At 32.8% G+C, this 25,608-nt stretch overlaps 1 long non-coding RNA gene across 1 annotated transcript in view; it reads left to right on the forward strand.

The window, feature by feature from the left end:
- The first annotated feature begins 392 nt into the window (after positions 1-392).
- The window catches only part of LOC145693990 (uncharacterized), a 38,127-nt gene continuing 12,911 nt past the window's right edge, over positions 393-25,608 (forward strand). The window contains exon 1 of the long non-coding RNA XR_014132876.1: positions 393-464. This is a non-coding gene — a long non-coding RNA (uncharacterized LOC145693990). The remainder of the gene's footprint in view (positions 465-25,608) is intronic.

The following is a 25,608-nucleotide window of genomic DNA, read 5'->3' on the forward strand; positions in this document are numbered from 1 at the left end:
AAATTTAATTTTTATGCTTTGCTTTAAGTAATATTCCATATAAATAATTCACCATATAAGCACATTTATTTTTATTAAACATTAGAAACGCATATTGTTTTACTAAAAATGCAATATAAATAATAGCTTAATTAACGAATGTGCTTATTATACTTTGCTGTGTAATTTCTGCTTATTAAGATGTCTATAAATCATTGAATGTCAGCGTTTGAAATTGAACTTAACTTGTGAATATTATTCCTATTGTTTTCATACTAAATGTGACGGACAATTTATTGAATTTAAATAAATATGCATTGCATATTACGTGTAACACATAAACGAAGTTTACAAATTCTTAATTATGTTAAAGCATGGTCTTCGTTTGCCAATTAAAAGTTGTATTTAAGAAAGGTGTGAACTAAATAATTCTACGATTGACTGAAGCCTTAATTGTGTTAAATTTCTGCTGTCCTCTTTACCTGGTAAGGTAGTTTATGTGTTATAGGTTTCACACATACATAAAAACGAAATTACCAATCGCATTTCATAATGAAACATTTCTCTTTATACTGAAGCATTGCGAATGCTTTTGACATTTATTTTACGAATATAATAAGTTGTAGTTGTAAACATGTAATCCGAAACTCTCGTTTCTCTTAACTGAGTAAGATCAATGTATATACCAAATCAATAGGAGAATAGCATATTGCCACATACGCGTTTTAAGAGAAAATTTTAATTAAATTATTTTGATATTAACCCTTTCACAGAGGAAGTTGACTTTTGTCCACAGAACCAAATTTCCTTAACATGCGAATTTCGACTATAGTCGACGTGTTAAAATTTGTTTGTCCGTATCTTGGCTTTGACGAGAGTAGTCTCCAAAGTTGTACTGTTCATTTTTGTTTGTGTTCTATTGTTCTCGATAAACAATAGAAATCACACAGAAAACCTTTGGCGACTACAATCGACAAAACCAAGATACAGACAAATTTTAACACGTCGACTATAATCGACATTCGCATTTTAGGGAATTTTTTTCCCGTCGCCTTCCACAGTGAAAGGGTTAAGTTATACGATACTTAGATATACTAATTTTTTGTGATCACCTAGCTTTTAAATTTTCAAAGCACACTATAATTATGTTCGCTGATAGCAATATTATAAAGTTCAAATTCCTATGTTTGTAAGTCGTTTCTAATAAACAACACGTGAGAACATCTTATATAAAATGTAAATAATAGATGCTTGTACAGAGGATATCCTGTTGTATTCGGCAAGGCATAATCTATCTCGATTTTGTCACCTATAGCTTACGGTTTTAAGATGGCTAGATTTTTCTGGTTATTTAGAACCAAATATTTATGATATGATTTCCTGTAAATAATATATATAATATCTCAAATTCACGAACGGTTATAACTCTCACAGCCAACCCCCCCCCCCCACACTCACACAAGAAATGTCAAAACGTTTACAGAACCGGTCATAGCTTCCACAAAAATGGATAAAACATCCACACATAAATGGACAATACTCCCAACGCAGAAATTGTCACAACCGCCACACAAATGGACAAAACATCCACACAATCAAACAGACCTCCTACAATTTGAATTGATCCAGATTGGTTGCACGTCTTCTAAGTTTCACACGCTAAAAATAATAAAAAGAATTACAAGGGTGTTTTGACGTTTGGTGCATTTGGGATATTTCTCCGTTTGTGTGGAAATTATGACCGATTGTGTGGTCGTTTTGGCATTTCTGGAGTTTGGGAGCTTTTGCTGTGGGAGTTATGACCGTTCGAGGATTTGGGAGATTTGTCCATTTCTGTGGGAGTTATGACCGTTTGTGTGGGCGTTTTGGCTGGGAGCAATTGGACCTGCTGCTGTTATTTATTTTAGCATCTGATAAAGTAGATTTATATTGATTTTTACAAGTATTCAGCTGGTAGGAGATATAAAGGATATGAAATTTCGAGCAAGAGGAACGATAAGCAAGCAACGAGTGCCACATTGTCCAGTGCTGTGTGCAAAAGAAATCAACAAGATGAATACTAACTTCTTCTAGTTATCATTTCGACAAAACGTATTAAACCTTGGTTGTAAGGTGAAATTATAACAGTTATCTAACTATTGCCACATAGTTTCAAACAGTTATTTTCCTGATAAAGGCACAACGCTTTTAACGGAAGGAAAAACATAAAATGTCAAATGAGCAACAAATGTTATAAGGAATTATAACAAAAAAATTGGAGGTACATACTTATCTTCATTTTTGGTTTTGTGTCAAATATCCATTACATAATCGTGACAACAAATGGTACTGACTACTACTTATTATAGCATAAAATATGGCGGTTGTGTATAGTTGGCTAGTGTTTAAGGAAACTAGACGATATGCCATGACACTGCGTACTTCCGAAGGGAAGTAACAAGTTGTCTTCTAACAAAATTCGCTCCATTCTGAATTCTGCTACTCACGATCTACTGAGAATAGGTGACATTCAATTTGATGGGAATAATTACTTGCTTACCAAAGAATACAACATTATTGTGAGAGAGTAGAATGTGCAGAACGACAAATATCCTGCTATATCAAATCCAGGATTCCTTGTAGTTTTACCAAAATAGCACGTAGTATCAAAGCTAATGTGATTAAGTTCATGTGTATTTCAAAATGAAATCATATATATCCATCCCTTTTGTTTTTGCCTTCAAATTTAGATTTTCTACAGTCTTTACCATACATGTATATTTTGTATCACAAGGTCCCAGTAATCTCATATGAGATCACTCACGTGATGCAGAATCGATATGACAAGAACGCAATTTCACTCTCCAGAGACCCCAATTACGAAGGCTAGAAAATTTCCACCCAACTAAACATTTTGTTTTTCATTCTCAAACCAAATGAGTTAAAACATCGCACTCCAAGAATAATAGTGTCGTAACTCCGAAAATTCGATTTATGAGATTTTCCCATTATTAGGCTTATGCTGTGATGTTTCAACAAGGATAGAGTGTACTAAGTCATACTCCTAATATAGGGGGAAGGGGAGACGAAACTGCAGTTTTACATTAATAGAAATGTTCTATAGAACTCAGTGAAATACTGTAGTAAACCTGTTACGACAGTATTTTTCCCCATCTAGTTCAAGTTTCAGATTACAATTCCAGAATAATACTGTCGCAAAACACTTCCTTCCAAAAAGAGATCGGCTTTCGTTTTGTGTTCTTTTATTATTATTACATCAAATAGGCCGATAATTGTTAGAACAACGCTTTAACGGTGAAACATCTTCTTACTTTACCCACTAGAAGCAAAACATTCTCCATAGCAAACTGCAGGAGTAATCTAGTCTCATAAACTTACTGTAGTCCTTTGTAAAGGAGGCAGCAAGATGAGTCGTGTTCCTTATGATACAAGAGCAACGAGAATATTATCATTAGCATTAAAGGCAAAACTTACTGCAGATGGTGACGAAGATGTATCAATGGATGAAGAGGTAAGAATTCTCCTTCTAAAACACCGAATATTCAACGCAACTTGATATAGGTGTCATACGTGGAGAGAATGATTATAATTTCCATGTAACTCACAACTCTGATTTTGCTAGGGCATTCTGACTGTTTTAATGTGTGATGGGCTTTGTCCATTTTAGGGTGAAGTGAGAATACTCTCCTCAGACGATTGCTAGCTTTACGAATGGCGACTCAACCTATAACCTGCATTGACATTTGTACAAACTTACAAAAGAAGCTAGAACAATTGAGACACAAATGAAATAAAATCTTTAGTTTAACATCGCATGGTTACGAAAGCAAAGTACTAATGCAGACGGATGGAATTACAAGTGAATGATGATTAAAGAAATGATGAACCAGAGATAAGCACTCTACCACTGAGCGCCGTACACCCCAATTGAGTCAGAGACTCTGCAAGTACTATTCCTGTTCCAATTGTTCCACAGTTCGTTTGTGAGCTTGTACAGCTGTCAATGTATATTATAGATGAAGTCTTTATTTCTAAAGCTAGCAGAGCTCCCTCGTGGGTAAGCGGTTAGCGTACGTGCCTTTGGCGTGGGAGACCCGGGTTCAATTCCCGGCGTGAGCTTATGTGGTTCGGATTCAGTTAATCAGTACGTTAATCAGTAGGTCCACGTTTCATATAGCCTCGCTGCTGAACGGGACGCTCAACTAAAATCACCTCACCTCACCTCTAAAGCTAACAATCTTCTGAGAGCGTAATTTTACCTCATCTTAAAATTTGTTATTTTTGGGTGGTTTGGCCATTTACATAAAATGAGGATTTGCCATGTATGGGATATGATCTAGAGCCAAAATTTATATCTAGTTTCTGTTCTCATATTCATTTCGTTAGTGAATTATCCTGGTATAATGATTCTTTCAATTGCTTTTTTGTTGTTATAACGGAATGTCTTATATTGTGCATCAATCACCATATTTCCCAATTTTTGGGTAGATTGTGTTAAAAGAACATTGAATCTTCGTGAGGACAGTCCTTTTAGATAGTAATCTGAATGCGCGTCTGGAAGAAACACTTTCCAGTCTTACAATGTAGCATCTATAGTGACACTTAGCAGTCGTTCTCCCTTTTTTCAGCTTTCATCAGCATTAACACCTCTTTGCAGTGATTGGGATGATAGTGATATTGATACGACCTAGAAACCTAAGCTTGAGAACTCTTCAGAGTGGAGCTTACAAGAGGAAAATGAGAAGACAAGAACATACGCAGGCTTGGAGCCAGTTCCAGGCAATCAATGTATCTTCAGGTAAAATATCCAGCAAGCAATCAACTAATTTCGACATCAAAAATGTGACTGATGAAAGTGTGAACAGAGAGGAGAATAATATAGAAGTTGTTGCAGAACCACGAACAAGCAAAGAAGATGGGAATATCAACTCTGAAGCCAGTGTTACTCACATTGAGAAGCAGCGTACTAGACAGAGGCAGAAAAATGTTAGCGAGTGGAAAGTGAACGTAAGAAAAAGAAAGAGAAACATGGGACTAAGCTACGTCACACAAACTGGAAGAAACGTTGAAGAACGTAAAGTAAAGTTGCCTTGTAATTACAGATGTCGTCTCAGATGTAATAACAAGATTAACGAAAATGTTCGGATCTCAATTCATAGTGCTTTCTGGAAAATCGGTGATATAAACAGACAGCGTGAATTTCTCATTAACAGCATGACTGAGGTTCGCCCTTCTTATCAGAAAAAGAAAGAAGGCAGTTCCAGATCATCAAATTTTGCTTAATATTTAAAGACAGACAATAATACCAAGATACGAGTGTGCAAAACAATTTCCATTAATACTTTGGGTATTAGTGAAAGATATGTGTATACCGCTCAAAAGAAGAAGGGGAAATTTGATATTCTGGAAGAGGACCTAAGAGGAAAACATGGGAAACATCACAGAGTAGACGACATTGTAAAGTATGACATTCGAGAACATATCATTCCTTTCCGAAAATAGAATCTCATTACTTGAGAAATCAGACACAAACGGAATATCTGGAAGCTACCTCATCTATTTCAGAAATGTATAGACAGTATAAAGAGAAATGTATAAGAGAAGGTAAACCTTTCGCCAAAAAGCACGTTTACGAAACAATTTTCAACACAGATTTCAATCTTAGCTTATACAAACCTAAGAAAGATCAATGAAATATTTGTGAATCTTGGAAAAATACTCCCGAAGAAGAAAGAACACCAGACCTGGAAGAAGCATATGTTCAACACCAAAGAAACAAAGAACTATCACGGGAGATGAAAGTTAAGGGCACTTCTTCTAATGACAGAGCTGCAGTGTATTGTTTTGATCTTCAGTCAGTGCTACCAACGCCATGTGGGGAAGTGTCACATTTCTGTTATGCAAGGAAATTATCAGTTTATAACTTCACTATTTACTGCACTAAAGACAAAATAGGATTTTGTTACGTGTGGAATGAAACTCTTGGAAAAAGAGGGGCAAGTGAGATTGGCAGTTGTTTGTGCAGCTTCTTAAAGCTAAATAGTGTACAGGACATAATATTTTACAGTGACAATTGTATTGGACAAAATAAAAATAGGCATTTGGCATCCATGTGTCTGTTCGATGTTGATACAGTTGATATTTCTTCAATCACTCACAAATTCCTCACTACAGGCCAGACACAGAATGAAGGGGATAACATGCATTCTTGTATAGAAAAACAGAAGAAGAGAGTTCTTAGAAGTGGTCCAATATAGTTCCTAGTCAATGGGTTTCTGCAATCAAGTTACGTAAGAAGAGTGGAACCCCCTACTTGGTCAAAGAAATGGATATAGAAGACTTTTATGACCTTAAAGACCTATCGTCTCAAATTGGTAACAATTTCTCTGTGAATGAAGGTGGTGAGAAAGTACATTGGCAAGACATTAAAACTCTGAGAGTCGAGAAGGCAGCAAAAAATTGTATCATGTACAAAACTGAATATGATGATCAAAAGTCTCAGCCTCAATTACGACTTGCTTACAAAGATGGAGATCTTGCTATATCCCACAGCAAGAAGACAGACTTGTTAACATTGTGCAAAAACAACCTAATGCCTAAACAATACCAGAGCTTCTATAAGGGGTTGAAATCTACAGAATGAAAACTAAATCAGTGAAAATTCTACAACGATTAGAGAATTGCTTTGAAGATTGTATCATTTAATTACAAAGAAAAACATGTTTATCTGTACGAATAAAACTCTCGCAACTCACAAAGCAAGTAAAAATCCTCGTTAATATGTAATTTGTAATACACAAATACGCATTTATTTTCTCAAGCTATTTTCATCAAAGTATGTACTAATACATGTGTTTAAATAAAGTATACTTTTGAATAGAAACAAAAATACTAAGGATTATTTCAATGTAAAAACTGTTTTTTGCCTCTCCTGTAAAATCAACTTTTTTGAGTAACGACACTAATATTCTGAGGGTGCAGAACATTTGAACTCGGTTTTTTAAAATTCGGTGTTTAATTTGTGAATAGAATTTATATTGTCCCCATGGTAAAGATAATAGCAAACAATTTATCGAATTTAAATGCATGCACATTGCTCTGTACGAGTAAGATGTAAATTAAATTTATAAATTCTTAATCATGGTAAAGCATGGAATTGGTGTGTATATTTAATCTTTCACTTACAAAAAGTGTGAATTAAGTAAATATACGAATAACTAAAGACATCAATTGAGTAAGATTTAAATTATCCTTTTTAGCTCATGAATAGTTTTTTTTATTTTTTTACCTAGTTGCATGTACGAAATCATAATTTCCAATGAAAATGCAGAATAATATATTTCTCAGTAGTACTGAATTATTTTGGACGACCTTCATAAATATTTTCTAATCTTAATAAGGTATAGTTAGTAATACATAATAGAAATTTCTTTAGTTCATCTTAACTGATTAAATTAAATGAAGGTACCGAATTAAAATAAAAAGAGTATATTCATCATATGCTATAATCTGTTTTAATAACCTTGGAGAATTAAAATTAAATTAGACTGCATTTAAGTTAAGCATATTTTATGTTTACTCTTAACTTTCGTGTTTTTTTAAAATTTACTCGCTTTTTGATAGTTATAAACATTATAATGTTGTTCGTTCATTACAATATAATACTGTTCATATTATTTGTATCATAGTTACCTTCTCAGAATTAATGCAATTGAGTGTGTCACAACTGAATGTCTTAAAAATACATGACTGTCCACAAAATCATGTTTTCTATTGTGCTATATATAACGTTTTTATATTTTATTGTCTAAATCTTTAGACTTTTAAAATGATTACATTTATTTCCTTATTTAAAACCAAATATTTAGAATTATAATTAAACTATTTGATAAACTGTCATAAACTATTTTATGTTATTCCTTAACTGGTAATAAGAGGGAAATGTTATCGAACGTGATATTGTAAGAGCATTAAATTACTAACAGTGTTATTTTGTTCAGCGTTACAATCTATGGCTTGCACGAACATAAAGACCAACGATATATTAGCACTAATATATAACTATTAAGCAGCATTTCAAATTATCCTTAATAGTGATTAATTTTCATCACCAGAATTCGAACTTTGTTCTTAATGATAACAATAAAAGACGATACATCAATTACTGTACAAAATAGCTTCATTCCAAGCTTTTAAAATCAGTCTATGCCGTTGGCTTCGGACAAGTAAAATAAAAACAAATTTGTTATACTTTACATTGTTTTGTCCTTTTCTAGTTTTTATATTAAAATATACGTATTCTACAAATATTTTTAGAAAATCTTTCAAATTAACAGCATGCCCATTTAACATTGTATTCTTTGTAGCTACTTCTAACCACATTCTAATTCTTTATTAGTTTCTTAAAATATTTGGATTTTGATTCCTTCAATTCAATATTAACTATATTCCAAATGTTTATTACAAAAGCATAGTCTTGTACTTCCCTGACTTCCCTGTAGTCATGTACGAAATTAATAAATACTACAAACTACAAAATACGTTACTTCTTTAAAAATAAATTGCTACGAGTACGTTCTGACAAACAATTATTCCCTCCATGCCATCTTTCCTCGTGGACAAGCTGTCAGTTCTTGATTTGCTTAAATGGTCTTCTACATTCATCTTCCATTCATCATATAAAGCAAACTTTTGAAACTTTACCATAAAAGTTCGCAGGATCATCATAGTCTCTCCGTTTCATTACTTAAGTAGTACAAAATTGTAGTTTCCAACACGACAGTTGAATATTATTCGGTTTTACCTCTTTGGATTAAAATGTCGATATATCACAACCTTAAATTCTTTACCTGACACTTGACACTGTCTTGCTTTCCCTAGTAATATGTTTACTAATATTCATAATTAAGCTACTAATATTTGCACCATATTTTTTCCTCAATATCATCTAAATTAACAAGTAACTACTTCTTTAATACAAATTTACATTTTTTTAATTCCCTAAAACAGTATGCTTATAAGTGATTACAACCTTTGTTATTTTAATGAAATCGAAGTGTTCTTTATTTTTTAAAAAATCATATTCATTTTCTTTTTCCTTCCTGAGTCTTTCAGTATTTCCCACTGAGTCTTCCACTAGGTTTGCTTTCATGTTTGGCCTGTACTTATTTACTTTGTGTTTCCCTTAAAGTTATTTTTGTAATTTTATGTACAACATTTTTCTTCTCCTTTATTATTATTATTATTATTATTATTATTATTATTATTATTATTATTATTATTATTATTGTTATTATTATTATTATTATTATTATTATTTTACTTTGTTTGCACTATTTTCCATTTACTTTACGGTTAAAGAATTTTACAAATTACTGTCACTGGTTGAGTTCTTACTTGTTAACAATATACGGTAATTTTATAATATTAGGTGATTTTAACGCTGGAGGAATCGACTGAGAAACTGAGACTGTAACCGCTAGCAATTCTTATGTTAAGAAAAAAGCAGAAAATGTGGTAGGATTAAGCAACCTTCTTCAATTGAATCAGCTAAATAAGTATTACGATGTCATGAATAAGGATAAAGTATTTTACCTGTTGCTTACGAATATAGAAAATAGTGCAATAAATTTTAATGTTGAACCAATTACAAAAATTGATCGTTTTGACCCACCACTTGTGTACTCATGGAATATTATAAGAAATAATAACTTTCAAACAGACCAGCAAATAAGACTTGAAGAAAGCAGATTTCTTACAGGTTTATTACGGAATAATGAATATAAAAGAAATTAAAGATCCTACCAACAATGTCCATAAAATGTCTGAAACCTTGTATGACAATATACATGAAGTTTTCTGATTCTTACGTACCGAAGAAGCTGTATAATAATAATACAACATATAGAGACCCGTGGATGCCTAGAGATCTTAAATCATTGATAAATAAAAAAACAAAATATTTTGTAAAGGCTAGACAACCAAATAATAAAATTTGGTGTCAGAGGTACTCCGATTTAAGAAAGGTGGTTAGAAAAAAATATTTAGAGGCTAGAAAAGTTTACTTCTTATCATTGGAGAACAGTATTTGTAAAAACAATGTGTACTTCTGGAGATCTTTCAAAAAATCACACAATAAACCAATACCAAAACAGATGAAGTATAATGATACATCATTGTTAGAAATTACTGACATAGCAGAAAATTTTAAAGTCGTATTTTATAATTCTTTTAATTTTGACTCCAACCAAAGTAAAAATGTAAGATTACGAAACTGACAGAGAATAATGATAATTATATGTCGATTTGTATTCCATCCATTACGCAAAAAGACGTAATTGAAACAATTAGTAAAATTAAAGGGATTACTACACCTGGACCTGATAACGTTCCATATTATGTAATTAAAGGCTGTAGCAATGAATAATAAACATATATAACGCGTCGTTAAAGACTGGAATATTTCCTTCAAAGTGGAAGCAGTCACACGTAGTGCCAATATACAAACATGGTGATCAAAATGACGTTAAAAATTATAAGCCTATAAGTTTAGTAAATGTTTTCGATAAGATTTTTGAAACAATTGTGCACAAACATTTATATTTTAATGTAAAGTATATATTAAGTGATATGCAACATGGTTCCTATAAAGGTAGATCAATTGCAACAAATCTTATCAATTTTACTGATTATACATACTTTGCACTAAAAAGTAATCTACAGCTAGATGTTATATATATAGATATGTCAAAGGCTTTTGGTTCCATTGATCACAAATTACTTCTAACTAAGTAAGTTATCAAACATTGGCCTATTATTGTCATATATTAATTGGTTTGAAAGTTACTTATCAAATAGAACTTTTAAAGTAAAGATAGGGAATGTAAAATCTAGTAAAGTCAAATAGGGAAGGGGATACCACAAGGATCTCCATTTATCAATGATTTACTAGCAAAAGTCGAATACTCAAAAATACTTTTATACGCAGATGGCATAAAGCTTTCTAGAGTAGTTAATAACGAGTATGATAATTATCTGCTGCAGAAAGATTTTGATACAGTAAATCATTGGTGTGAAAATAATTTATTAATGATCAACTCTGAGAGAACTAAACTTATGACATTCACTAATAAAACTCAATATTTTGTTAGGAAGTATAAAATCAATGGAGCAACAATAGACAAAGTTCAGCAAATTAAAGATCTCGGTATTTTGTATGACAGACAATGAAAATTTGCTAATCACATAAATGACGTTGTGCATTCTGCAAGAAACATAATAGGTTTTATATTTTATCAATGGCCTGATTTTATAAATGGTAGTTCGTATGTATACTTGTTTAAGACACTTGTTAGATGTAAACTGGAATTTGGTTCAGTTGTCTGGAATAGTCTATCCAACACACTTGTTAACAAAATCGAAGCTGTACAGGAAAGTTTCGTAAGGCTACTGTGTTATAAAATAAAAAAAAGATTACTATGCACATGAATATGGATATTGGTTAACATTTTGGGGGCTTCAAGAACTATCGGAAAGGAGGAAAGTTACTGATAAATTATTTATTCAAATGGTGTTGGAAAATAAATACAGTAGCGAATATTGCTTAGAAAATATAGGAATAAGAGTGACGACTTATAGTGTTAGGAATCAATCAACGTTGGTTGCATTAAACTTAAAACGTGAAATACTAAGAAGGATGACAATGTCTTACAATTTCAAATGAACAAATGTAATGATAAATATCAGAGCACTTGTTAGAAAATTAAACTGTTTTAACTTTATGACAAGGGTTCTAGCTGCTTATCTTTATTTTATTGTTATTGTATATATTCAGTGTATTTTTATGTTATAATATTTTACTAAAAAAACAGTCCTTTACATTAAAATATGACAATAAGTGAAAGAGATTTTTGCATGTGAAGGTCAAATTTTAAGTAAGTTTGTTTCATTATTTTAAATGGTAGTTAAATGAGACTTTAATTTGCATAGTTCTTTTAATCCTATATTTTGAGACTGACACCTTTCTTTTATTTTTTGCTTTCTATATCAGTTTGAACCTTATAATTTTAATATATTAATCTTCTGACAAAGGCTTTAACCTGCTCTAATAATCATTTAACATTATATAATTTCTGGTCTGTTTAAAATGATTATATAATGATTTTAACATAGTGCTGTATTTTTGCTTATGAGCTGTTCATAGCGCTTAAAATAAAGTTATTATTATTATTATTATTATTATTATTTTATTATTATTATTATTATTAATTTCATTATTGTGGATAGATTAATAATTGGCAGGATATACAGTATAAGAGTATACGGAAACTAATTTAAGACTCTTTTGCATTGTTTAAATCCAAACTTCCGTGTAAAGAAATTTTTATATGGACATTGCTCCATAGACTTCAGAATCAAGGAAATATGTAAAAACATTTGTAAAATCTAGAGTCAGGTATAAGGAAGTCTTACTACAGGGACAGACAGTAGAGTCACTGCGAAGTAATTGTAATGGTAGGAATTTAAAGTATTGAAAGAAACACGCTAGGTAGTGTTCAACCTGCATGGAGAACACAAGGAGAGCAGTCTCAATTAAATTCTCGTTTCGAAAAGATGTCGTAAATCGGCACCCAAGTTTTTTATATCTTAGTGATTATATCCGCAACACTTCTATGAAAAAAAAATGAAATATATTAGCAGCCACCAGGTCAGTAGCTTCTCTTGAGATGTCTAAGTTAATTATTAACAAGACGAAACGATCATTAGCCTCAACTAAAACCAACTAAACTAACTTGCCTTCAAACTGTAAATTTAACACTTTAAGAAAGAAATAGGAAAGTATCTAGTAGCCACACTGCCCATTCAAAACCTTAAGTTATTATTAATTTAATTGTTATGAGAATTAAGAATAAACGATTTAATAATATACGTCAAGTGTAGTTATTTAGTTGGTTGTCGGGTCCGCTATCACCAAACCCAGATTGAGCAGATTACAATAGTATTTGCTTCCAATAATTAACTTTAATTACAAATCATCAACACCGAACCAGACACCACATGGTGACCAGTGAGGTTATATTAAAATGTGATATCTTTATTATTATTATTATTATTATTATTATTATTATTATTATTATTATTATTATTATTATGATTATTATTATTATTATTATTATTATTATTATTATTGTTATTGTTATTGTTATTACTATTATTATTCAACCGATTACTTATCTTTATTTCCAACAATATTTGTTCAATAATATTGGTATTTCTACTCTGTTTGCAGTTTCCAACTAAGTGTACGTATGTCTTACACGCACTGTGCACATTAATAATCCAAGTCATATGTTAGTAGAGAAAATAGTTTTCTTTGAAATATTATTCAAGGAATTTTTTAAAAATCTTCTAGGCTATTTCTTAATAAATCATTTCCCGTAGTACAAATGATTTTCGTTGTTTAATCTTCTTGGTTATTAACCCCAGTCAACTGCTATAGCCTGTGAAAATGTCTTCTTCCATTGAGAGTTTTGATCACCTACTTATTGTTATATAATGCTAATCATGATAAGTTTTTTTTTCTATTAATTTCAAGTTGCTGAAACATACACTTTTAACAGAAGACGTGTTGAATCTAAGAATAAAATATTTTCAGGAATTTCTATTTTTCAATTACTGTTTCTTAATTGTTGGTCAAATTGTTCTCTATTATTTTTACTCCAATGAAGGTAATATTAGCTGTAAAGTATAAACGAGTTCAAAACTTATCGTGTTTTATTCATTTTTAACAATAGGATCATTAAGTATTCAGAATTTTGCAGATCTTGGAATTAATGAGTTTTTTTTATTTTTCTTTTTAAGGCGGTCCCTAACGCTTGGAACGCATTGCGTTTCTCCCTATCTAAAACCATCTAAAATTTGGCCATGATTATTTCAGAAATTATTGTACCTAAAACATTGTAATTAGTATTACAATGAACAATATCAAGAAATTGACTAGTCAGTTTTATAGATATCCAGTTTTGTTTCACAGTTGATTTTGATCGATTAAATTTGAGACTCGTGAAATGAGACTCGTCACTGCTAGCCCGTGTCAACATTTTTTTCTCTTATCTTTTGTTACTTTCATTGTAACACAAGAAAGGTGTCATAGCTATTCGTATATTTACATACCACTCGAACACTTATCGTTTCATGTTTTATGCTGTAGTATTAACCCACGCGAGCTATAGCTGTTGATTTCGTTTCCAGAAATGCGGCCGGCTAAAATAATCGAGAAGAAATGAGTTTTTCTTTTCATAGAACAAATAAATTGAATTTTGTTTATTTTTTCTCTACTGTGTGTTATTGCAATAATACTAGCAATTCAGTTTGGAGACATTGTGTCGCTTTTTGTGGTGTTTCCAATCCATCGAAGAATGCATCATACTCCTGACTTTGGAGTTTTCTTTTCCTTTGTTATCCTTACTTATTATACTAAACGTTTGTACTGGATTTCTTAGGGTGCTCAGACCAGATTTGTTACACAAGTATTGGTTCTATAAATTTCCGAGTTTCTAAGGAAAGGGAGCGACTGTGTGTCATAAACTATTGTGCATATTCTTTACTTAAATACTAACTCGAATTTGGAAAATGAACGATATACAAGGTTTTAAGGTAAGAAGTTGACAAATATGTTACTCTCGGCTTCCGAAAAAAGACTCAATTAAGGAAAGTCGAAAAGTACTGCAAATTGCAACAAGCACCTGAACTGCATATTTAAGCAAAACAAAAGACTGCTTATTTAAAGTATTAGATTGGTGGAATTGCAATGTTTGACTTGCGTGCTTCACTTTCAAAGGCAAGAAAACGGAAACTCTGTTATTTGACCTAGTTTGCAGCTGCAGCCACACATTTTTGACACCTCACTGCCAACTCTGAAAATGTTGCATTTCGTAGGGTCAAGTAAGTTTCGACCACACCTTATACTGTCGATAAAAAATGTATTCGGAATCCCAAATCAATTAACACATCCAAATCATCATGTTTCCTTGGGAATTGAAGTAAGAACCATTTTTTATATCTTAACGATAAGATATTGTCTCTAAAAATTGCTCCCTCTCTTTCACTATAGATCGGACTGTACTCCTTAAAATTACGCAGCACCCCTAAATCTTAATACTTATACTTGGACGATGAAAATATTGCCGCCGTTTTCCATCATCTTTCAATACAGGGTAATGAACCTTCTAGTTATTGCTTAGAGATATTTTTTTTTTCAAACAAACTAACTTGTTACTACAAAATTACTTCTTAAATGGGTGGTGAGCCGGGGTTAATTTTCCAAAAGAGCCTAAGGAGAGACGGTGAACTACTCAATAAAGTAAACAATGAAGGTAGTTAAATGTAAAATATTTAGAGGTACGGGACCAAAAGCGTGTTACCTACTTGGGTTGGTTAAATTCTAAATAGTCTAACACATTTTCGGGAGCGTGCCGTAACAAAAATTCCACAGACCAAGCCTCCAACATGTAAATTTCCCAGGTTCAGTGTGTAAATTTTGTGGACGACATGAAATTGAACACAGGAAAATTCCCTTCCGTTCACCTTTTAATGAACGGGAATACCAAAGTAAACATATACTAAGCGAGAGGTAATAACCTGCATGAAATGATAACTCAAATTTGATAAATAATTTGTTCATGTATTTTCAATTACTGTGTAAATTATTTTGTATTGTGTTGTGTGTCAAACTCGGGTATTTCATTCCTGCCAGATCAAATACGGCATCTCTAAACATTGAATCGCTGACAACAGATTTAGAAAGTAACTCATACCTCCAATGTTCCTAGTAGTCCTTGGAAATAATGATCGACTCCACAACGGCAATTCCAGATGGTTGACGTAATCAATGGTCTTTAGGTCTCCTGGATGTCGTGGTGAATTTCACGAACAGCGAGACGTAATCTCTTACGTCTTCATGGTAACGACGATAGAATATAACTCAACTGAGTTCAACAGAAACTACTCGTTTTCATAATTCGACTCTTCTCGGTGACTGTAAAATATAAGTCTTTATTTTAGAATCCTACAGCTCAACTTCGCGCTCCGCTCAGAAGTACTCTCCGCCTCTGAACTCTCTACTCCGCTACTACTTCTCTACTAGTTCTCCGGCTTCTCTATTCGCTTCTACTTTACGAAATCTACCCCAGAGACCTTCCGTCCTCTGCTTTTTGTTGGCTTCCTCATATCTGGAATCTGCCTTCTAACCATGACGTCAGAAGCGAGTTCTCTTTCTGTTCCAAGAAACTTCTCAGTTTCCTCATTGTTGTACAGGGATTGCAATCCATAAAATGCCTGTGTCCGATATACTTGGCAATTCTGACATAACGGAAATTGTGTCAGTGTTAACAAGCATTCTATAAACTTCATGACAGTACATTTCTTTAATTATTTCCAGTAGTACATAATGTAGATTTTGTTATCATTTTTAACAATTAAAATAATTTGCCAAATTGGAGTTTCTTTAATACCTATGTTATATAATCATTATACAAGCTAAATGCAATGTCAAGGTTTTATGTAATCTGTTTTGTTGTTCATTTCTTTCTTAACTCCGTTTTGCTGAACATCATTAAATGATTGATATCTGTATTTTACTTGTACATAAAAAGATAAAATCAAAAATAGAAAATTAAATAAAATAAATATCCAAATATATGTGTTCTGCCACATCTTCTACGTAGAGTATTATTTGAAATAATAATGACGAAATTTTACATGCTTTTAGATAGGGAGAAACTCAGCGTGCTCCAAGGTGCAAAAATCGTCTTAATTTTCAGTTCTCACCGTGGGCTTGGAAATGTTTTTTCTATGTTGTTCAATTTTCTACTCCTTATTTTGTCTCCCAATATTTTCTTCTACTTTTCAAATTGTAGATTACTTGTGTCCATCTCCTTCTATTTCTCGCTTTTCTTCCATCTTTCCTTCTATGGCTGTATCAAGGAGATATTTTTCGTAACATGTGTACAATTCAATTGTCCTTTTTACGAAGAATCGACCTCTTCTTTCCTATCCTTTTAAGACATGATCAATTGTTACTCTTTGTGTCCATTTATCTTTAACATCTTCGTCCAACACCTAATTTGGAAACCCTCTAAATACTTTATCTCTGACTTCCGTAATGTCCAAATCTCTCAACCATCAAGTCCAATACTCAATATTTAAACACTTTATAATTTCTTACTTAGTCCACTCTTTAGGCTGTTAGTTAAGAGTGACATTTTCTTCTTGATTGCTTCTTTGCCTATGGCAATTCTCGACCTGATCTCCTTTGTGCAGTATGCGTCTTTCGTCAAAATATTTACCAAATATTTGAAATGATCGACCTATTCAAGTACTATTAGTTCTATTCTGAGCCCTAGGAGCATATGTCCACTGGATTTTCTCATGAATTCCAATTATTATTGTTATATATAGCTATTAAATGATAATGTTATATACCTATTAAATATTTGTACACAATTATCTGTAGTAACTTGTGTTTACCGATATATCATTATCAACATTGTAAACGGCTTTTCTCATGCAAATTTCACTAAATAAGTTGAATAATCCATAAATCGTTGATATACTAATTTTTGTACGGCAGTGACTTTTAAATTCGGCGATTTTGTATCAAAATATGATTTTAAATAACCCTCACTCACAGACTAATACTTGTAACTAACGGGATTGAATTGGTCTTCAGTAACATATGCTTTCCTCGTAAAGACTACAATATCTAACCCTCATGTGGTATATTCTGTAGGGCTGCAACCAAGACTCTAACACATCACTTTCGACCACTGTTACGCTACACCATGGTGCATATTGTAATGTCCCACGTGATGAAGTGTATAAACAATTCCACACGAATGTATTTACAAACACCACCATGTGGTTTGGCAAGAAGATTTCACACCAGATGGATATTCAAGCACCTGCAAACGATGGGCTTTTGGCCACTCTCACGGAGCGCCAACGCCACCCAAAAATGAGAGTCGATTACTTCAGTATATGATATCTTAATATCATAATATAATAATATCATTATATAACAATAAAAACCGGTGGTTGAAGTTGATTCCGGACACTATGCTTATTAACGCTCTGGGACAAAGTTTTACATAGTCAAGGCTTTGAACGACTCTGTCTTGATTTGAATACGCCCCTACCTGACAGAATTTTTATTAACTGGAAGTAAACTCCTTTATAATAGTTATGTGATTTTCTTATTTGTGAAGTTAGTAACTCGGACTTGACTTTATTCAGTGCATGGCACATAATAGATTTTTTTTCGGAGGAAGGTGCCAGTATGGATCACAATTCACGCCCTTCTTTCAATATGACACATCTTAGTAAATATTCGGGACACGCTACGGAGGTCCCCGATAGATTTTTATGACGTTTGATCATATTGCGTTATTGTATTCTTGATTTGCTGAGAAGAAAGAACTATTACCCATGTATTTACAAGATATGGCGCTCGATTTAGTGTTACAGTTAAAGGTCCTGAACTAATTGGATTCACTTAATTACGAGCAATTAAAGATAAATTAATGACTTAAGTAGATTAAAATTACCTGCCAATAGGACTGGGTTTGAAATTTTGCAGGTCCAACAGGGCGAAAATGAAGCAATTGATGCATATTTTGTAAGGAAATTGAGACCTAATCGACAAGTTCTGCCTCAGGCCACCAGGGAACAGATAATAAATTATTTATAATTAGGATTAAAGAAAAACATTTTACAAAAGATCGCGTTAGAAACATTAGCAACAGTTCACGATTTACAGACGAGCTTACATAACCAAGAATACGCGCATGATCTAATAAAGCACATGACTGTGTTGAGTTACAACAGGCACTTTATTCACTTTGCGATCAAAATTCACTAGTTAGCAGTTTATATTCATCGGCAGTTGGTGACACTACCCTTCCTACACATAATCAACAACTAACTTATCAGTTATATAATCCGCCAACTAATTGAAATATATACCAACAACCTGACCCTGTATTTCCAGTACCTTTAGCACCAAAGCTACAGGGTGCATCACAAAATCAATTACCGAAAAATCCTTCCCCCAAGTGTGTAATCCGAATCCCTCTCCCGAAATACCCGCGCTTAGCAAATCTGGTATTTCTAGCGCAAATAATTCTGTAGGCGTCACTTAATTAGCCAATAAAATGGCCGAACTATCTCTTTTAGTACCCCAAAATGCTATTAAGAATTCACAATTTAGAGGGGAAGGCTGTAACAATCAAAATAGAAATGGAAATAAAAACAAATGTAAAAATATTCATAATATTCCTAGGCCAGAAACAGTGACAGTTTCCTTCACGTGCTATAAAAAGGTAATTCTTCCAGCACATGTTATAAGAATGATAAGCAGGGAAACGCTTAGAGATTCGCAAGGACAAATCCTCTCAAGGACGCGTTGTGAGGGGCGAACGTCAGGAAGTAAAAGAACAAAAAGGTCGCAAGTACTAGCCCTAATAATCAGTTAATGCCATTGCTTTATACTGAGGCTCCAATATCCGATAGAGCAGAAAACATTATGTTTTTAAATCAAGAACATAAATTATTAATTAATGTAACAGTTAACAAAGAAAAATGTAACGTAATCATTGACACAGGTAGCTCGACGAGCCTATGGACATAAAATTGGCTTCCTCCGAACAAAATTGATTCCTCTAAGAATCAATCTACAAGGAATTGAGAATTGTGTCATAAATATATATAGCTTTAATTAAATTCAAGAGTGGCTCAACAACTGTTTTCAGTATTTTCGAATTTTAGAGCACGGAGACTTTTTGCCTTTATTTACAGAGAACATTCTAAATTGTTTACAGGCCAAAATTGATTTGCAAAACAATACATTATCAGTATACTACAAATCACGGTCACCGCCGTGCCCAATTGAAGTTGACTCTCAAGAAAAATTATCAGAACCGAAATCCATACAATAAGGCAGCATAAATCGGCTGACGTATTTACTACTCGAAAGGTTATCATACCAGCCAGGTCACATTTCTTTTTTGCGAATTAGTCTCAAGAGTCGGAAAATTGATACTGAGTATTTTATTATCTCTCGATTAGAAAAATTATTATACAAATACGGGTTACGCACTTCGGCTACTAACGGACCTAGGAATAATTTCACATTATTAATATCAAATCCAACTAATAGCCCAGTAACACTAGTAAAAAACAAACCGTCCCGCTTATGTTGAAGAGAACATTCAAGAAGTAGATACAAAGGGTGATTACCAAACAGACGAACAAAATGGTGATACATTCTATAGAACTAAACAGCAAGTTCAGGATAGGCTGGACGAGACCAAATCACTTTTTGATAATAAGTTATTCGTCATAAACCTGGATTTAACGAACAAACAGTAAAGGCAGTACCTGATTTGCTTTTTAAATACAGGGACGTATTTTCATATACACCAACTGCCACAGGCTATTTTCGTGGTTATATACAAAAAAATAAAAATAAATAAATGAGCCTCTCTTCAACAGAGGTGACTTCCCATTTCTTTGGCAGTAAAGCCGCAAATTGATTTGCAAATTAAACAGCTTTTAGAAGCTAATATTATTAAAGAGAATAGTAAAAGTTCCTTCTCGTCGACACTTCTCATAGAGAGGAGGAAACGTACTTCAGAATTCCGCCTAGTTTTGATTCTATAAGTGTGCAATAAGTTTACAAAGTATTAAGCATTCTCTTTCAGTCCATAGAAGACATTTTGCATGTACTCAGAGGCAAATCTCATTCCGTATAAAGTCCTTCTATTTTCATCTATTATTGCATCCTAAAAGCCGAAATACATCAGTTTGAACTTAATCATAATAGGAAGGACTATAAATTTCGACGCTGCGTGATGAACACACCACTTCAGCAGCCGGGCTAAGTATAACAGCATGCATGCTTTTAGGGGGTCTATCCCCTCGCATAACTACCTTCGCTGACGACCTTGCTATAGGAAGCAAAAATTGGAAACAAGAACTATCGGAAAGGGAATTGCTCTTCAGAAGGCTAAGAAAACAAAATTTGAGAACAAGCCCGAAGAAGACGCATCTATTATACTCGGAATTTGATATCTTCGGATTCCCAGCTATCGGCAAGGAAATCAAAATTTACAAAAAAATTGCCGATAAAGTACGAAATTTTCAGAAATAAACCTCTAAAAGGATCATGATGATTTTTCTATGACTGCTCTTATTTGAGGCCGCATATCAAAAATTTTACAGAAAAGATGGAACCATTTCAAATTCTTTTGGACAAGAATTCAGAATTTAAATGGACAAGCCAGAATGACGAGCTATTTCAGAAACTTAAGATGGATGTTATTCAGGCCCCATCTTTGTTTCATTTCGATCCATCATTGTAAATTCGAGCGTATTCAGACGCATCGGCAACCTCAGCAGATGAAATATTGGCAAGTTACAGCCCTAAAACTAATGAGTAAAATGTTGTTTCCTATTGTAGTAGTCACTTTACCAAGACCGAGAGAAAGGCCTCAACATGGCAAAAAGATCTATATTAATTGATATATATCCTTCAAAAATTTCCATATTTCTTACTGAATAGAAGATTTAACTTATTTATAGACGCTAAAGGCTTTGCTTCACTGAACACTCAGCCTGACAAAGTCGGAAAATTTATTCACTACAAGATATTCTTAGCGGATTATAATTTTGAAATTCACCTCATTAAAAGTCAACAGCATCCTGCAGATATTTCAGTCGCTTAAAAGACAAGGAAGACATACAGCGGGACGAAAATCAAGAAGTTGATAACTTCTCGCACACAGAATGCTAAAGTCTTTGGTTCTCACTCATTAGAGCACACCTTTCAAATTGACAAGTCCATGACGTTACCCAATTTATCCGAGGAACAAAAGAAGGTCCCTTCATTTTCAAACATCATCACTGTTTCGGAAAATAAAGAACCTAAGAGATTGTCTACATTCCGTGCGTCGAAATATGTTTCTCTTAAACATGGAGTGTTATATAGAACTCAGAAACATCCACAATTAGGAGTGCTATATTTATTTGTGTAGCGAAACCTTTACTAAGCAAATGGTTTGATGCTATCTATACCAAGCCAGTGACACCCCATTATGAGTATACTAAGACGTACCAGTCAGCACTCATAAAATATTATTTTCCTAGTAACCTTACATAGCAAATAGAATGACATGCACTCTTTAGCAAAGACTTAAAAGTTACCAGCTAAGGTGGCGGCCCAATTGTTTCATCATCTACCCAACCCTGTTGCGATTGCCTGACAGTACAATTAGATTGAAAAAAAATACCAGTCGGAGAAGGAAAATTCAAACACATACTAGTCGCTATTAAATTGTCCAGATGCTTTCCTGTGACCAAGGTTGTAGACAACATCACAGCCGAAGAAATTGAACAATTTCTTATATATGTCATTATTCTTAAAAACGGGGCTTTTTCCTACCTGCATTTAGATAGACACCCTGTAGAAAATGCTAAGAGACATCAGAACTTAGCAACACTGAATTTTAATTTTGTCCAACATATGATCACAAAACTCTAGGTTTAGTGGAAACATTCCATAGAATCATACATTAATGCTCTTAATTTTTTGTACAGGAAAAAGCATTGGCCAAAACATTTGCCTTACCCCTCCTCTGCTTCCTACGGAGCTACGGGTCCTTAATACCACTCTGCCTAACCTGCTACGGGGCTCTGTAGAGATCCTGCCTGCGACCTTACATTCAAAGACCACCTTTAACTAACCTCGTATACTAGAGAGATTTTTTGTACAGTATTATGTAAAAATACTTTTATAGTGGAAAGTTTCATAATAAAACCGGTAGTGTTAGTCGATTCCGGACCTTTTTTATTAATGCTCTATTTATAGCTATATGGTATGGTATAAAGTTTTACAATTTAAATTGATATGCACATATACCGTTCTGATTTCGGGAGTGCTATGATGGCTGTATTTATTAAAATTAATAGTATTTTACCTGTTTTACTAAGGTGCAAAGAGCAGCAGGAATTAGGAGTTCTCCGTAGATATTTGAATAGCATTGTAAAAAAAACTCCTTAAGTCGTTTTATAATATTTATAAAGCAGAGGATGAAAATCAAAGTGCGTTCACGAAGAAAATCATACTTTTAGAATACAATCATATGGATAGATTCGTTATAAGGTCTTTAAACCCTGCTATATTAGACTATGAATATTATATGCTTAATTGTGCTGGGTACAACATATTTCAAGACACCATTAAATTAAACAATTGGTGTTAATTTAGGAACATACCAAAAGAGGATGTTACTTTGGAGCAGAATTAAAGAATTATAAAGGAAATCGCATGTAACTCACAAACGTAATGTTTTAGAACGCTGTATTTTAAACATAAAATAACTAGATATATAACACAAACATTTGTGCAGGTACGTAGTAATCATTTAGTAGAACCTTAGTTATTAAAATAAAAACGTTGGTGCAATGTAACCCCATTGGTGGATACTTTGCATAACATACAAAAAAGTATTCTCAACTTAAGAACATTATGTTTCTGTGCAATCTTTTTCCTTCAGTATTTATACAATTTACTTCCTACACAAAACTACATACAGTCTAAAAATATTGATTTCAGAATGATTGTACTGGTACAAGTACCTCTTAAGAATTATCGATATTCGTAGAGAAAATTATGTATTTTCTAGTACCGACAGACGAATCAAATTCTGATAGTTTAGCATTTGCTCCATAAATGTGTGAACTCAGGAACAGAAAAAATCCTCGTGAACTGATTTGTCTTGGTTAATCTTTATGTTCGAGAATATCATTCCAAACGTAATAAGTGGAGTATTTAAGGAGTTTGATACTTTCAAGCTGAAACGATTCCAAATTGCATGATTTTTTCAAAACCTATCGTTAGTCATTCCTATGCGTATAAGCCTTAAGCACCCAGAAACGTCTAGTGATCTTCAAAATACAAAAAAAAACTAACCTTTTCGGAGTGAAGATACTCTTAAGCTAATTAACTGAATCCTTCACAGTCCGTAATGTATTTTCGAACAAGAAATTCATTCAGACATCTACCTAAATAGGACATTTAGCTAAAATTAGAAGCCATGAGGTACCAGCAGTAGCAATTTCCTATCTAAGGAGTTACATTGGACCGGTGTAAAGTAACCCTGATTAGATGTGGAAATCATTTTGTCCCAGGTTATCTTTTTATAACTTTAAAACGTTTCACAATTCAATTAAAAATATTGTTTCTAAGTATCATTACACATGATAGTGTTCTACGAATCTAACAAACTTTGACGTAAATTCGTATAAGTGATAGCTTTCAAATCTGTCGCCCTTTACGGTGATTCTTTCCACATATCTCTAAAACAACAAACCTTTCCAGTACTTAGAACTGAAGTCAATCGTCAATATTATAGCCAGAATACAGTTATGTGTTCTATCTTACGGTGGCAGATGAAATGTTCTCTTTACAGTTTAAGATTTTACCGATAGAGGAATGTGTAACTCTTTTTACATTTTGTGCAATGTAACCTTTTCTTACTTTGGTTCTCAAATTTTATTCTCCTTATAAACTTTAGTTTTTTTTTTAATTAAAAAGTAAGTTAGTTTCGTCAAAACATTTCAAGTTTAAACATTATGAATGTTATTACCAGAAAGGCATAATGTATTCAAATTTAAGAACAATTCATCTCCATGAATATTCTGAGAATATTTTTGGAAAGAAACTCAGTTAAAGCAGCAATTCGAAAAATTGCTGAGATATAATAGTCCAAACAATAGTTAAAAGCCAGGAGAGACTATTGTGTATCGTACAAGTATACCATTCACCACACTTAATGTACCAACTCATATTTGACAACATGCTTTTTACATAGATATCATGGTTAGTAGCATTTTTTGTTAAAAATAAACAGTTCCCTAGAGTCCAGTTTAACGAAAAAATGTCTTTGAAGAAAATACGTGAAATGGAATATAGATTAACATCCTCATTACGAAAATCTAGAATTCAGTTTATATATCGTCCATCTAATTAGTCTTGTTGAGACCAACTGCAAATAAAAAATATTTAAATCGCAAATTTGATTAGGGTGTACCGAAAAAAACTTTTTTTCGAAATGTTAAGGTGGGTAGTGCGGAAAAGTGGCCATTTGTGACCAGAAAGACGCCAGATTTTTTTCAGATTTTTAGGAGGTCGTTTAGGTGGCGCGCATCGACTTTGAAGTTTTGGTTATGCAACCACGCACAACAATTTCACAAAATTCTTAATAATTGATTATTTTATGTAATTATTTGTAGGTTAAAGTACTTTCTCATTTGTTTCTGGAAAATATATTAAATTTGTGCCTCAAGGGGGGATCCTATGTTATTTACGTATTATTTTTGGCTAGAAAAGTGATTTTCGGCTAAAATTCCTTTCTTTCTATGGATTTTTTCTAATTTCTTTTCTGTTTACATTTTTTCGATAGTTTCTCGATATAAAACACTAAAACACGGTTTTTCAGCGTTCAAATTTATTACCGTTTCTCAGTCTCTGTCCAGCTCTTCGCTTATTTTCATTGCTAATTGTGCTATGAAAAT

Source organism: Thermobia domestica, chromosome 9, assembly GCF_964235325.1.
Source record: "Thermobia domestica chromosome 9, izTheDome1.hap1.1, whole genome shotgun sequence".
NCBI lineage: Eukaryota > Metazoa > Arthropoda > Insecta > Zygentoma > Lepismatidae > Thermobia > Thermobia domestica.